We start from the raw sequence: 15,461 nt of genomic DNA on the forward strand, positions 1-15,461 counted from the left end.
TCATGCAAAGTCTTATCGATCAGGCCCTATCGGAATCATCTGATAGCTAATCAATATGCTACACTTCCTCTCAGCGAGCAGAGAAGAAGGAGAAGCACGACTCTCACAAGAGGAGGACCTTGATCCTTTGACCCAACAGTTAAGGCTCGACACACACAGACACACACAGTCGCAGTCTGTTTCTCTTCATTTCTTTTTCTCTTTATTCCCCGTCTTAGAATAACGGCACCCAACAATATAATAACCGAAAGCCTGTGTAAAGCAAATAACCGATATACATTAGAATGTTATTTTAATTAGTCGGATTTACAGTTGATTTTTTCCCCCCTTCACTGAGTTTATTTCAATTTGGGCAGTAATTGTTTACGACTGATCATTTCATTTTCCATTATTGTTTTTATTTCTTCTTGTGATTAATTTCACCTCTCAAAGAATAATTATGAGAGGATTGATTTGATTATGCCTTTGTTCTGCTCCTATTGGCTCCATCGACCGAAGGAATGCCATGTTGCCATTTCGAGCGGATATATTTAATGATCACAATCAATGTTAAAGCTCTCTCTAGACTCAACTAACCCAATAAATATCTGCCAGGAGGAAATTTACCATCTAACTACAGCAGGCAATAAAGTCTTACTCTGTGTTATCCTCCCTCCCCACTGCTCTCTTTTAATCTCTCTCTTTTGAGGATGGCATTAGGATGAAAACTGATGATCAGTTTTCATAAAGTACCACAGCAGAGTCAATGGAAATATGATTTTCTTTCAATATCTCACGATTTGGATTGCTTGCAGGCTGCTTTTTTGATAGAGTCTTAAATTATATATATTTTAAAATTAAAAGATAATTTCCCCAGGCTCCTTTCCACTTAATTAGCCCACTTTAATATAAAAATTTGCCTGTCAAAATGTTTTTTTATGTCTTGTTTGCAGATTCTTAAAGAAATACTTTAATTCTGTTGCAGTATTACAAAAACAGACATCCCCAGTCTCTCTATGTCATTACTGTACCATTGATTTAATGAATAAAAAGCAGTAAAATAGACTTATTTTTTGGGCACATTATTATTGTTAAAAGAATGCATTGTAAAGATCATGCAACTGCCACATATGGCAGGAAGTGGAGCATTTTAAGGTGAGTTCTCTTTTAAATGATTAAAAAAAATGTGTAATATGCATGCAAACGTAGATGACAATGCTTCAGTTTATCATTTATTCTTCCATGAAGACTCATAGTCATGGTAACATTTGAATCCAAGTTTACTGAGCTTGTTCACTATCAAATGCACTTATTTCCCCCTGTAGATCTGCTCGTGCAATCTATAACTTTCTGTTTTTTATTGAAGTCTCAACACGGCACCTTTGAGGAAATCCTTCCACTCCCAAATCCCCAGCGAGTCCTCACCGCTAGACAGCATGACCTTGTAAACCCTGAGTTATTTTACTCACCCATTGTGTGAGGATAGGAAGAAAAGGGAAAGAGAAAGGGGGAGACAAGGGACAGGGGGGTGGAGGGGGGGAAAAAAAGGAGCTCCTGCCTGTCACAGCTTTCAAACACAAAGAAAAATGAGCACTTGGGCTGAAGTACAATTATTAGCCCCTGTCTACAGATTCATCACACTATAGAGAGCCAGGGAGTGGGAAGGAGATAGAGGGAGGAGCAGAGCAAGAGGTGGAGTGGAGAAAGGTAGAAAAAGAAATGTGTAGCTTTCAGCAGAGCCGTGCGGAAGACGGAAAGACAATGAGGAGAAAAGAGGGAGGAAATAGAAAATAGGGCTGTTACGCTGTGAGGGAAAACTTGCGAGGGAGCCAGGAGAGGTGCAAGGTGAAGCATGCAAAGCTAGCGTATGCAGGGCTGGAAGGAAAGAGAGGGAGGAGGTTTTAGGTGAAATAAAAGAGTGAGAGGAAAAGGGAAAGAACAAGGCAGAGGTAGAGGAAGGTAAAATGAAATAAGAGGATTTGTCAGGCCAGTGGTTGGTGGCAGTAATAAAGCCTGCTAATCTGAGGGAGAACGCTTGACTGCTCACACACTGACTCTCTTGACGCCCCACTTTACCACCGGGCCAAGCCAAGGTCACACACACACACACACACACACACGATCATGCCATTGCAAACACACACACACTTGCAGAGACACTGTGCATGTTTCTTAGATCTTTCTTTTTGTGAATCAAATTCGTGAGCGCTTTCCACCTGAGTGTCTTCCTCTGAAGGTTTCGCCGGCATGACTTTCCTCGCTTTACTTTTGACATGATTTTTTTCTCTCTTACTCATGTCACTCATCTTCTTGTTTAGCTATCATCTCCACCAAACACCCCCCTCAGCCATGTTGATTTTAAAATCTCATTTTTCTCTGTTTCTTAACTGGCTCCGCCGTGTGGATCAATACCTATCAAAACCATTACATAAATACATCTGTCACGAGCAGATAGTTGAGTGGGGATGTAATGTGTCTGGTTAAGGCCGCCATAGGGTGAAAAAAGATATGCTGTGTGTGTGTGTGTGTGTCTGTGAGCATTCTCAAAGGACAGCATGTGTCATTTTGTGTGACCAGGTGTGTCGGGCAGAGAGAAAGGTTGTTATTGAGCCGCGGTAAATGACGCATAACCTGGTGTACTGCTTACTTAGCCCCAGACCCCTGCTTTATGTCACTTTTTTCTCACTTGCTGTGTGTGTGTTTGTATGTGTGAGTGCCCGTTGTTGGTGTACAGTCATGGGAATATGACTGAAGAAGCTCAACAGTGCAAAATATTTTTGGAAACCCAAATGAAAAAAAAAAATACATTAGGTTTGTTCAAGTTACTGGGAGCCGGTTAACTATTCTTACAACTTTCAGTTTATGTAAAAAAAAAAAAAAAGAAAAGAAAAAAAAAGATGTTGTTTTATTATAAAGTTTTCTTTAGCAGTCTTCTATATGGTAACATTTCTCACAAATGCTGAAAAACAGTCTGAATTCAGAAACTATCTGATCCAAGGACTAATAAAACAATATTACAGACTTCCACCAATATTACTCTCATATCTCCTTGTAGCTTAAATACATGTAATGCACTATAGTGGTGGCCATGGTAGCCCTGAAAGCTGAGCTCAACACAGGTGCAACACGTCAAAAATACCAAAAGCGCCAAAATACCAAAAGACAAAAAGTGTGACAGTCTGTATATAAAAGATGGTCACAGTCACTGTGATGTCACTCATTTGTGAAACCCCGTTTGGACAGCCGAGCTTATACGTTTAGGTCATATCTGTTTTTTTTTTTTTTTTATGTGGTCAATCTGAGAGGAGCCCCACCCTAAAGCATACCCCACTTGATAACATGCGTTTTACTCAACATACAACCATAATTTGCAAAATGAACATCATACTGTAATCAACAAACTTTAAAACTAATAATTAGTCTGGTCATGGACCAGCAGATCAGGGGGGTTGTTTTTCTTTGACTTTCTATACGCAGAAACACTCAAGAACTGACTTTACATTTCAGGTCCGCTGAAACTTCTTCAGTCCAGCTTTGATATACAACTTTTGGAAGTTACTGATTTTTTTTGTATTATTCATTGCTGTTAGGAATGTTTTATTACAGCCAACTTTCACTTTTTTAGCTACTCTTAGGAACCGCATAATTTACTTTATTTGTTTACTTGTTACCAATTAAATAAGCACAGGGATCATTTAAAAATATCATATCTTTAAATATCTCTTAAAAACAATCGAGAAAATCAGGCAGTGCAAACTGCCTTAGGCTGTGGTATACTGCCTAAAAACAAGGGACAAGTCTGTTCATGTAACAGACTTGTCCCTATAAAAAAACTACTTAAACTAAACCAATATACGAATCATGCCATTAAAGCTAAGAAAAACAAATATATACATAACCTCAACACCACCAAAACAGCCATAATAACAAGTATGTCTCAGCTATTGTTATATAATTTGTTTGTTGTCCCCTTGAAGCATTGCCATCACAGGCTGTGCTGTTTACAGCTGGTTGGCGTGTTTTTGTGTTTTGTAATGTTTTCTTTTTGCATGCATTTTCACAAGTTATATTGTGATGTACTACTAAATGGCCAACAGAAGGACAAAGACACTGGGCCCAACTGGAACCCAGTTTGCATCCACTTAAGAAAACTCTTATCTTTCATAAAAATGAATTAGTTTTTGAGCACTAGTCATTCGGATTTTTCCTTCTTCATCCTTTGGGGTTGTCATTGTCATTTTCACACATCACTCTGCTGACAGCGGGCTCTGTGATTGATGGAACGATGCAGATTTACATGTCATGCTGAAATAGCACAATAACCTGCACGCAGATAATCACCTCATTGAGAATCACTCTGGCCTCTCTCCACTCACAATTACTGTTGTGTATTTGATCATATAACCACTCTCCAACAATGCACTTAATGGGCTTATTGGCAGCAGACCAGCAGTTGCTTGTAAATAATCTTGATGGTGTTTGATTCTAATAAATTAGGCTCATATATGCAAACACGGTAAAATCATAACAATATCCAAATGTGTGTAGGCAGAGGTGGGGTGGTGACAGGCGGAGATTTATGCTGCTAGCAATTGGCTGGCTTCATCACTCACTCAGCTATCTTCAACTTTTTTTTATTTGTTTAATTTCCAAATGCGATTGCTCCACCACTCCTGCTCCTGCTGATGAATGCAAAGGATCATGGGTAGAGACGAGAGCAAGATTAATACAGTTAATTTTTTAACTGTATAATCTCCTCCCAAGAAATGAAAAAAGAGAGAGGGACAGGACTGTGAGGGCAAAGAGCTCCGGAGAGGAGTAAAAGCCATTTCTGCAGGGACACGATGAAGGCGAGCGCTACAAGGTAAATAAATGATAACATGATGCATTTCTCTCTTTCAATCACTGCACGATGTGATATCACCATATTGGTGTTATCACAACAATCTACAATGGAAAAGTCAACACAATAGTTCAACTTTCGACTTACTTTTGGTTTCAAAACACAACTGCAACCTCGTGTTTGAACTATTCATGTTCATTCTTATACTGCCTCATGGGGTATTGTAAAGTATTTTCCCTCTAAATCCTAAAGCTTTGCATCACAACAACTTTTCAACAAACTGCAAAGATACTTTGTGTGACAGCTGCAGCACAGCAATATCAGATACAGCTGCGTTAAGTATTTTAACCAAATAAAAAACAAAGACAGCATTTCTGGAAGCCTTCTATTCAGACATATCCAACTCCTTTAATTACACATAAAATGTCTTATTATGTTTTTTTTCAGCATTTATTACACAGTGAGAGGTATACACATTTTTGAAAACACTAGACAAAGAAACTGCATAGATTTTAAGTTACTAAACAATTAGAAAAGTAACAAATCATATCAAACCCTGTGTCAAGTATCAACATATGTCAGCTCACTGATTGAATGGGTTTTATTGGCCATAAATATATTTAAGAACGATATAATCAATAATAGCAACAACCATAATAAGCAGATAATATAATTTTTGTGTTGTAGCCTTAAGAAAGACTGGTCTGTACCTCTGTGTGTGTGTGTGTGTGTGTGTGTGTGTGTGCGTGACGAAGAGAGTGTGTGTGTGTGTGTGTGTGTGTGTGTGTGTGTGTGTGTGTGTGTGTGTGTGTGAGTGTGAGAGCAAATTATAAATGGAAGGGAGAAGAGTCACCTCTCAAAAACACACTCACATATCTACGAGATTAATTACAAGTACCGTGAATCACTGTGCAATTAATTAACTCATCCTTAGTAATGAGTGTGTGTGTTGTGTGTGTGAACTGAGCACACTACGTGTCACACAGACAGCCTCTCCATCTCTCCACCTCTCGGCCTGTCCCCTCTCTAATTGCTTCCCTCTCTATTAAAATGCAGTCTGCTGTGACATCACTCAACCCTCTGTTAGAGCAGGCCAGGGTGCTGGGCAAACACACACACACACACACACACACACACACACACACACACACACACACACACACACACACACACACACACACACACACACACACACACACACACACACACACACACACACGACACGTATACAAAGATTTAATTTTAGAGAGCATGGTTTGTGTTGATTTTAATGAGGATTCGAGATACTGAGCGAAAACTGATTTTGTCTCCATGAAAGAGCCAGAGCGAGGGGAGAAAAGAAACAATGGCGGCCCTAATGATGCATTAAATCTGTTGCATCAACAGCAGAAGGCTACTGCACTACTTTCTACCTTTATTTGTGTTTGATAAGTGTTTATTTATGTACTTAAAACTGAAAAGACCTACAACTGAAAATCTAAAACTCCAAACTGAAGTTTCATGTGTCTCTTTTATGCCTGAATAATGAATTTATCATTTATTTATCAGTTTTCAACACTGTAAAAATATGTTTTGTTTCACAAAGTTAAAAGTGAAACACTATTCAATAAGACAAACCAAGAAATTTTATTTTAGCTTTTAAAAAATGTATTTTAACTTTGAGCATCATTTAGACTCCTTTATTTACACTTGATTTTTCCATTTTTTTTAAAAATCATTTTGCACTCATTATTACCATTTCTGTTAAATCTTTTTGAGCTTCTTTCACCTGAATGTCCACCATAAACCTAGAGCACTTTAAAGGTTATGAATCAATTATCTGTTATGGACCCTTTAATGTATTATTAAGCAAAAGTTCTCCGGTTTGAATCCGGGTTTTCTCAGGATGGCCTTCCTGCATAAAAAGATCGGCAAATCAAACATGTGGAGCTACCTCTTATGAATAAGGGATCAGCTGAAAGTAGCTTCTTCTAAGTTATTTTAATTTTACATCTGGATATAGATATATTTTATGAACAATAAACATACTGATTTAATTCCCCCCCCAATTCAGCTGGGTCGTTACTCAGCACAATAGCATAAATACTTTCCTCCAGGCACAATGCCTTGTCTTTACTGTGTCCATCTGTATTGAGCAAAAAATTAACACAGTGATGAATGCACAGCGATACGAGTAGAAGAAGAAAAATGCATTAATGAAATGATTTTTAGCTGTTCAAAGTCTGTATTCGGCCAAATACCCAACGAAAATCACTATAAACCAGAAAGTCGCCGAATATCTAATGTCCCACTCCCTTTCTCGCACTGTCTCGCCCTCTCTCTCAGAGCTAATCTGATTGGTGCATAAATCATGCTGGCATCAGCAGGGATTGAAGTTGGACTACTCCTGCACACACACACATACACACACAAGCTGAAGGCTCCTCAGCGAGGTGAGAACAGCGGCGTGCTCCGTGGTGATCATGAGGACATGGATAACAGATCTCTCTTTTATCATTCCCTGACTTTCCCTGACATTTAAAAAGCCATTAACACCACTGAGATTCACCCTCGTGTACATTTCATATGGAAGCACCCCCAACACACATACATGCTCGCTTGCCATTCACTCACAGGGCTTCCGTGCTCCTGTGCGTGTGGGAATGATCTCAGTGATAATACAAGGCCCAAATGACACAGACAGAGCAGTGAATTATACCTTAACAAGCTATTCACAGCTGCCCCCTGTTCTGTATGATTAAAAAAAAAAAAAAGAGATCCAGTGTACTGCTGGTGTATTGTAACAGTCGTAAGGCTCAGCTTGTGATGCACTTATCAGTCCCTTGTTGAAATCAGTGACATTTAGGGGCACTGTCCCAGCAAATGGACAGTAAGTGTCTGCTGTGTTGGAAGGACTGCCTCTGTGAATAGTGATTATCCACCGATTCAGTTACATATACATGGGTATGCTGTAAACACTAACAGCATAATAGTATTTACTGCTGAGCACTGTATTAATTTATGGCCCATTATTGTGAAGCCCATCATTACAATGCGAGGGAGCATTTATTGTAATCAGAGGACTGATAGAGACTGGAAACGTTGCTAATGTATGTAATGTACTTGCAAGCAGTCTCCCTGACAAAACTGTACAGTGGCTAATGCAGCAAATGACATATGGCTTCACTCTCTGTTGTTAGCATTTATTAGCAACATGCAGAGGCCTGAGTGCAAAGCAGCTATTGACTAATTATATTCCATTGTGTCTGCATGGAAAACAAGAAAAGAACATGCTGCGCAGCGATGGAGTGGCCACCCCACCACTTAATCTGAAGGATATTAACATGAAACTCAAACCAAGTGTGTGGTTCGGCTCGGCCCGCAGTATATGAGTCATGACCGGCAGTGATGTACGGGAGATACAGATATGGACTTCGGTCATTTAAATGCTTGCTATTGTAATTCTGCAGAAGGCAGAGGTACTTTTGGTGATTATGGATCGGACCTTTTTCAACTCCTCTGAAAATGGCTTTGAATCTTACGCGCCCCGAGGGTGTACAGACACGTTTAGAAGACAGGGAGACATGCTTGAATTTTGAAAATCATGAGAAGGAAAAGAGAAGAGAGACAAAGTCAGAGAGGGCTTTGGGGAAAGAATGACTTCTGGTTTAAGGGAGTAGGGGTCACGGGTGTGAAATAACTGGCATATTCAAAGATAAAAAGGGAACGAAATGACAAGCGGGAAGCAAGGGTCGTTAAAATATTCAGGGGGGGTCTAATATCACGGAGAGCGTCAAAAAATGCTGGACTTTTAAAGAATGAGAAGGGTTCGATGGAGCGTCTGTAAAACGCACTCCTGGAGCAGTGCATTTTTTATTCTGGATATGTGTATGTTGCAGGAGGTGTTGCAGAATGAATGTGCTTTGTTTCTTAACTTTAGGGCAGCTAAGGCTCGGAGCACGTGTTGGAAACAACAGCTGGATTTGGGATAAACACTGAGGGAAAGAAAAGGAGGAGGAGGAGGTGGTGAAGGAGGAAAGGATATAAACAAAGAAAGTCCCATTCTCTCTATCGTCTCCTACAAAGGTCTGCTCAGCACAAGATATGATGCTGACAGAGTTTGACTCTCTTAGCTGCACTTTTAATGCCGCAGGCCAAACAGCCTGCAACTCAAGATAGTAGGTGTTCTTTCTCACATCTGTTTTCATCATGCGTGTGAAAGTTTGGCATTAATACTCATCTCTGTTATTAGAGTTTCTTCTTGCGCTGCGTTTATCTTCGCTCATTAACATAATGAGCTCAAAGACCTAAGATCCCACCACCCTTCTTCCCCTCAGAGTGACGAGTTGTTTATCACTCCTTCACTACTTGAGTTCAGTTTTTGTCTATCATCCTCCTGTGTGCGTCGTTCTGTATTCAGCACAGTATTATACAGTAGTGTCTGGTCTCTGTTGTGCGTTGCTGCAGAGGAGCGTAATGCACTGGGTCTCGCCTCATGTCCATCACTCAGCCTGCTGTAAGTCAGGCAGGCAGCCAGACAACCTCCCACAGGAGAGAAAGAGATGAATGGCGGGATTTGGAGGAAGTGCGCAACAAGAGTCTTGCTGTGACTCAGATCTTCAGCGGATATGAAAATTCCATCGAGACGAGCGAGAGCAAAGAAAAGAGAAAGAGGAGCCAAGTGGTACAAAGACATAACTATGAATGGCTATGAGGGAGCAGTGAGCGAGCAGGTTAGAAATGAAGAGAAACCCAGTGACTTATGGGAAAGGCAGAGCGAGAGGGAGGAAGAGAGCGACGAGACAGACAGGATGAGTTACAGACCTGAGGGGGGACAGAGAGAGAGAGAGAGAGAGCTTTCACACATTGAGACAGCCCGGTGATTTAGGGCTAAAGGACACTGAGACAAGCTCTGCTGCGAAAGGTGATAGACCTAGAGGTGTAACAGATCCACTGCAACACTACAGCGCCGACTGTGTCAGCATCTGCACCTCCTCTCTTATCTTATTTACGCAAGCATTCATGCACCACATGTTATGAAGACAAGTGCATCACGAGAGCACTTCACTGTTAAGGAGAGAGAGAGCGCGAGAGAGGCGCTTTCAAGTAAAAGCAGTAAGCACGTGCTTATCTTGTGCATCAGGATGAAATGATAACACACACACACACACACACACACACGGAAATGAAAGCATTTAAGCATTTATGTATATAACTAAAAATATCAAGTTTTTTGGAACAAAACCTGTTTCTGATCAAATGGGCTAGAAAAATAGTTTTTATCTTCCAATGCTAAAATGTTCAAATAGTTTAGCTGGGAAAACTTGTGCCATGGTTAAAGGACCACCTGACTGCTGGGCAAATAGAAGCAGCAAAGATCCAGTTTTACTCAAACGTTATAAACCGTGACTATGAAAATTCCTATGATACGATGTACATTTAGCATTAATGTGGGATGAACACTGAGGGAAAGTAAGGAATGCTGATTGTGACATATAATGTTAGAAATGTTCAGTATTACAAACAAATTTGCAGAAGACTTCTTGCACTTCTTGATGCCTGTTCCAAGCTGCACTGCCACATGGTGTCATTGCTAAATAAATATCTAAATAGTTTAAGGATCACTGTTTTTCTTTTAGGTCACTGTTTTTCACCAGAAAAACAGTGACCTAAAAGAAAAAAAAACAAAAAACAAAACCCCAAACACTTACAGTTCCCCAAGACTACATCCGCACTAACACTGTCTACTTATAAACACAGTTGAGTAAACCAGTCAGATTTATATCAGTATGTGTGTCTGGGACCGTGTTGGTACAGGCACGATGCTTTAATAGCTGCAGGTATTTGTATGGCAGCACGGTTGCGTCTATATTTGGCCGGTGTGAGGCGGTCACTAATCCATCTGACCTTCTGGCTCATTTGCATGCGCCGGCCCCCCCGACTGAGAGATGCCATGACCTTTATTAGCTAATTAAGAAACATAACAGAAATAAACCTGACAGAGTGGGAATGGACACACACACACACACACACACACACACACACACACACACACACACACACACACACACACACACACACACACACACACACACAGACATATACACACACTCTCAGCGTGGCTGCTGACAGAATGGGGATGGGGAGAAAAGACAGCAGACAGGGGCCAGACCGGAAAAAAGACACGAGCAGAGAGAAATTTGGCATTCATCAAATGGAAACAATCACAGCAGCCACAAATGCAGCTGTTTGCAGATTCCCACTAATATTCAGCCACTTGGAGGAAATGTTACCACACACACACTCTCTCTTAATCATTACATTCGCCAGCAGACATTCAAGCATTATAGTATTATAGAAGTAGTTTCTCTTAATCACATACTGAGCTCCTTTAAATCTTTGTGTGCTGGAATAAGAGAAGTAATTCTCCCTGTCTGTGCTCTGTGCTGCCACTTAAGTGTAGTCGGCCTCTTGTTCTCTCTTCCCTCTCCCACTAAGGACTCATAATAAGCTGCTAGACCCCTCGGGCTATAGGAGGAGGTGTGTGAGCGTGTGTGTGTTCCCTCACACTACAGACAGACAGGAGCAGCAATACAAACACACACACACACACACACACACACACACACACACACACACACACACACACACACACACACACACACACACACACACACACACACACACACACACACACACACACACACACACAAACAGCTATAGTAAGCGCACAAAACATATTGACACATTTCAGAATAAATTTGCAATGACACATATTGAGACACTTACACACACGCCTAAACAGACACACACATACAAGTAGTGAGGAAACACCGAGATGTAGAAATTGGGGTTGTTTCCTCTGACACCCTCCCAGTGTTCATCCTGTGTTAATCTGAGCAGTAATCTGCAGTGTGGGCAGATCATCATCTGAGCGGCACCATTTTGATGTTTGTAAGATTACGCAATCAGCTCCCCTCCCACAGTAAATCAAACTGCTTGACATACAATGGAAACACACACTCACACACAAACTCACGCACATGCATTTAATGCTGACGCCAGTATAGCATCTGGGGCTGACACACTTTACGCGCATTTTCTTTGTGCACTTTTCTAAAATTTTCTGAATTTTTTTTCTGGCTTTTATAAAAGTGCAACACCTAGTTTCACAAAACGTTTCATAACATGGAACAAAAAAATGAAACCGAAGTATTTACAGATCACTTTGATTTGAATTAAGCGTAGGACGAGTACGATACGAACGGAGACGGCATGAAATATGTTTTTTAGTATAACCACATCAGTTAGAGCAAGAAATAATGAAAAACAAACATTACTAATTTCACAACACCCACAGCTTGTTTCCATCGCAGCTTCTGAGACAAAGTGGGGAAGGTGAGAGACTGTTAGACGCTGAATGAGAAGACCAGAGAAACATGAATGGATGGGTATAAAAAGAGGAAAACTGGAGGGCTGCAGCCTCTCTGTGCCCCTCTGTGTCAGTCTGTCTCTGTCATCATGACAGGCCTCCAACAGCGGGGAACCCTAAAGAGCTTCATCCACCCTGCTGCACACAGGGGCTTCACCCGCTGACAGACAGAGCCAAGGGCTGTCCTGTCCACAGCATATCACAGCCTGCACACTGAGTGCCAGTTTAGCTCCAACAGGCCACCTCCCTCTTTCATCACCTACTGTTTATGCACACAGAAACCAACTTGATGTAGAGTAAGTGTTGGCATATCAGCCTGAGCTGTTGTGGAGAATTTTGCATGTCTGTAATTGTCATGAAACACAAAACATGAAAGTTCCAGAAGATTTTTATAATGAGTGCAACAAAGTGTTTTACAGTTTGGTGTCCAAAGTCAAGACGATAGGAGAAACATTTATTATTTATCATACTGTAGCTTTCCCTCTAGAAATGTGTGATGGGGAAAAGCTACAAATTCAACCTATGGAGGGTTTCATAGTGAATCTGAGTGAATACGGATGAAATAATCCTACATCTTTACATTTGAAAGTAAGTACAATTGTCCTGGTTAAAATATACATCTTTTCCCATCTTCTACTTTGGAAAGTGCCATTATATTTTATAATCCACGTTTGTCACATATATCCTCCCAGTGTCTTCAAGATGCACCTATTTGAAAGCACTGTGACTGTCACAGCCTTTTTTTTTATCTGCATAGAAGAAGAACTTGAAGATAACAAACACTGTTGACCTGGTAAATGGGAAAAAGATCAAAGATGATGAAAGGTAAGCTGTGGTTTGTTAGTCACAAATATAAGGTTTCTTTTATGCTTCTGCTGACATTTACGTTTCTTTTGTGTTGCAGTAATAACTGTCCTTTCATTTAGACTCAACAATCAGCACAGATCCTTGACTGAAATCAGACGCCCCCCCCTCATTGCTGTGTGGCTGGCATTCGGCATCACCTTTTGACCTCTGGAGTTCTACGAATTCACTCTTTCGCAACAACACTAATAACACAACGGGAGTAACTTACAGTACAGCAACTGGCCCACTGATGCTTCTGCATGTGGCGGGGCCACGGATCAAAATGCTCCACCACCTGAACCAAAGCCATCCATTTCCATTGAAACAACAGATAAAATCTCTATAAAGTCATAGGTTGTAATTCTCCAGCTATAGATACTTGCTGCGAACAACGAGGCCTTTGAATCTCATTTATTAGCAAATAGTTCAATTTCAGGAAATCATGATTTATATATCATTTGAAGACAGATATATTTAATAGCTTTCTGAACTAATGGTTTAAAGAAAAATGCTCTAAATTTCTTTAATCACAGAACAGAAGCAGGATGCTTGCAGCGACACGTGCTGCAAGTGCGCCGTATGTTGCATCTTTTCTCCCGCGCTCCCCTTTATCTGTCTGTGTGGGCTTCCTCTGCCTCTCTGTTTGTTTGTATTTGCCACTCTGCCTCTGTAGTGTGATGTCTAGGGTTGTGATTTTTATCCTCCCAACATTCTAGTAAATACTCAGACAAAATCCAGCGTGCTCCGAGGAGCCTTGGGCCACTGCAATCAATCAGGGAGAAAACAACACAAAGATGTGGCTGTTTCTGCTCCATAAAACAACCTTCAGAACAGCAGCAGCCATTCAGCGTCTGGGATGTAGAATTAATACGCTCTCGCTTTGTCCCTCTTTATTTCTCAGCCATCCTGTTTTTGAACCACTAGATCAAAAAAGAAAAAAAAGCTGTCACAAATCCTGCAGTGAGAGCTATAAACTGTATTTGTGACTGTCACTGTGTAATTTACCCAGTGGGTCCTCAGCATAACCAGCCAAGGGTCCCTGAAGAAAACCTGGTGGTGGATGAAAGCCAAAGTGAATCTGTAACGGCTCCAAACCAAGGCCGGAGCTTGAATACCGAACATATGTAATGCTACAGAAAGTCAGCAGAGTGTTTGCCGTACTTACAGCCTATAGGATCGTGGATAATGTTGTATAAATATTTGATGGTTTCCTAGCAGGGTCCTATATGGCAAGGGAGTGCAGCATTAAGGCTGATGATCAGGGAAAACTTCAAGGCATGCTTTCACACATGCAGACACATTAACGGCAATGTGCGCACACACATATATGCGATCCAGACTTCTCTGTCTGTCTGCGTCTGCATTGGGTTTCACTTTCGGCGTGTGCTTGGCTTACAGATGTTGCTCATGTCTCGCTGAGCTTGCAGTGAAAAGAGAGATTCTTTACATCTTTGAGACCACGGCCAGTCGCGCACTGCAACTTGTTATTGTTTGACAGAAACTGTAGAAAATGCTTTGATTGTATGCAGAGGCTGCAAGCATTAGAAAGCCTCTGCAAAATTTTGATAATGCAATACAAGAAAAGTAGTTTTCCTTTAGTTCTTAGTCTGCCAAAAATGGTTGTTAGAAACAGTGTTAACAAATGAGTTAACAATGACTTTTTCTTGGACAATACGTGGCATTAAACTCCAGTCCTGCGATGGCTGCCCTCTCCACAGCCCTAAAAGAAACTGTCCAAATTTTTCAAGTGTGAAATGTCAACCGGCATATAATCCTAGAGTGATCAACCCTACAAGCACAGAGACAAAGAGTGTTTTTCTCCCTCGGAGCTGTATGCAGATGGCAGTTGATATATGATATTAACCTTTGCTATTGTAAGTCCTGTCTATACCACCCCCCACTCACACGCTTACACTCACACATACATGCGTGGCATACTAATCATATTGATCCACCTCTAGAGACACTGTGTTGTTTTTCTCCCTCTTGGTCAAAATGTGCATGTGAGTTGTCGGGAAATGATGCAAAATTGTCTCATATTTTATTTAGGAAGTCAAGATATATTACAGTTGTCAGATCACTTTTTTTCCCCCCACAAGCATCCCAAAGTAAGTAAACCTGCCATAGGTGCAGTATATTTTACACAAATTAATTTGATAAATGTGTAAGTCCTCAAGTATTTTCCTTGGTTTAGATTGCTTGTCAGTGCAACATTTTTAGACAAATGGGCTCCTCGGTTTTAGCGTCACTCCTCTCTTTGTCTACTGAATTGTCAGTTTTAGCGAAGAGGAAAAAAAAAAGAGAGGGAGAAGCAGGAGGATGAGAGAGGAGGCAAAGTATAAAAACAAATTGGCACAGAGGGATAAAGTGAGATATCAAAAG

General features: G+C 40.8%; 1 protein-coding gene across 2 annotated transcripts in view; it reads right to left on the bottom strand.

Moving 5' to 3' along the window:
• mafb (v-maf avian musculoaponeurotic fibrosarcoma oncogene homolog b (paralog b)) overlaps positions 1–15,461 on the bottom strand; it is a 58,916-nt gene that overhangs the window by 2,075 nt on the left and 41,380 nt on the right. The gene's annotated exons all lie outside the window — the stretch shown is intronic.

Source organism: Oreochromis aureus, linkage group 7, assembly GCF_013358895.1.
Source record: "Oreochromis aureus strain Israel breed Guangdong linkage group 7, ZZ_aureus, whole genome shotgun sequence".
NCBI classification, from domain to species: Eukaryota; Metazoa; Chordata; class Actinopteri; order Cichliformes; family Cichlidae; genus Oreochromis; species Oreochromis aureus.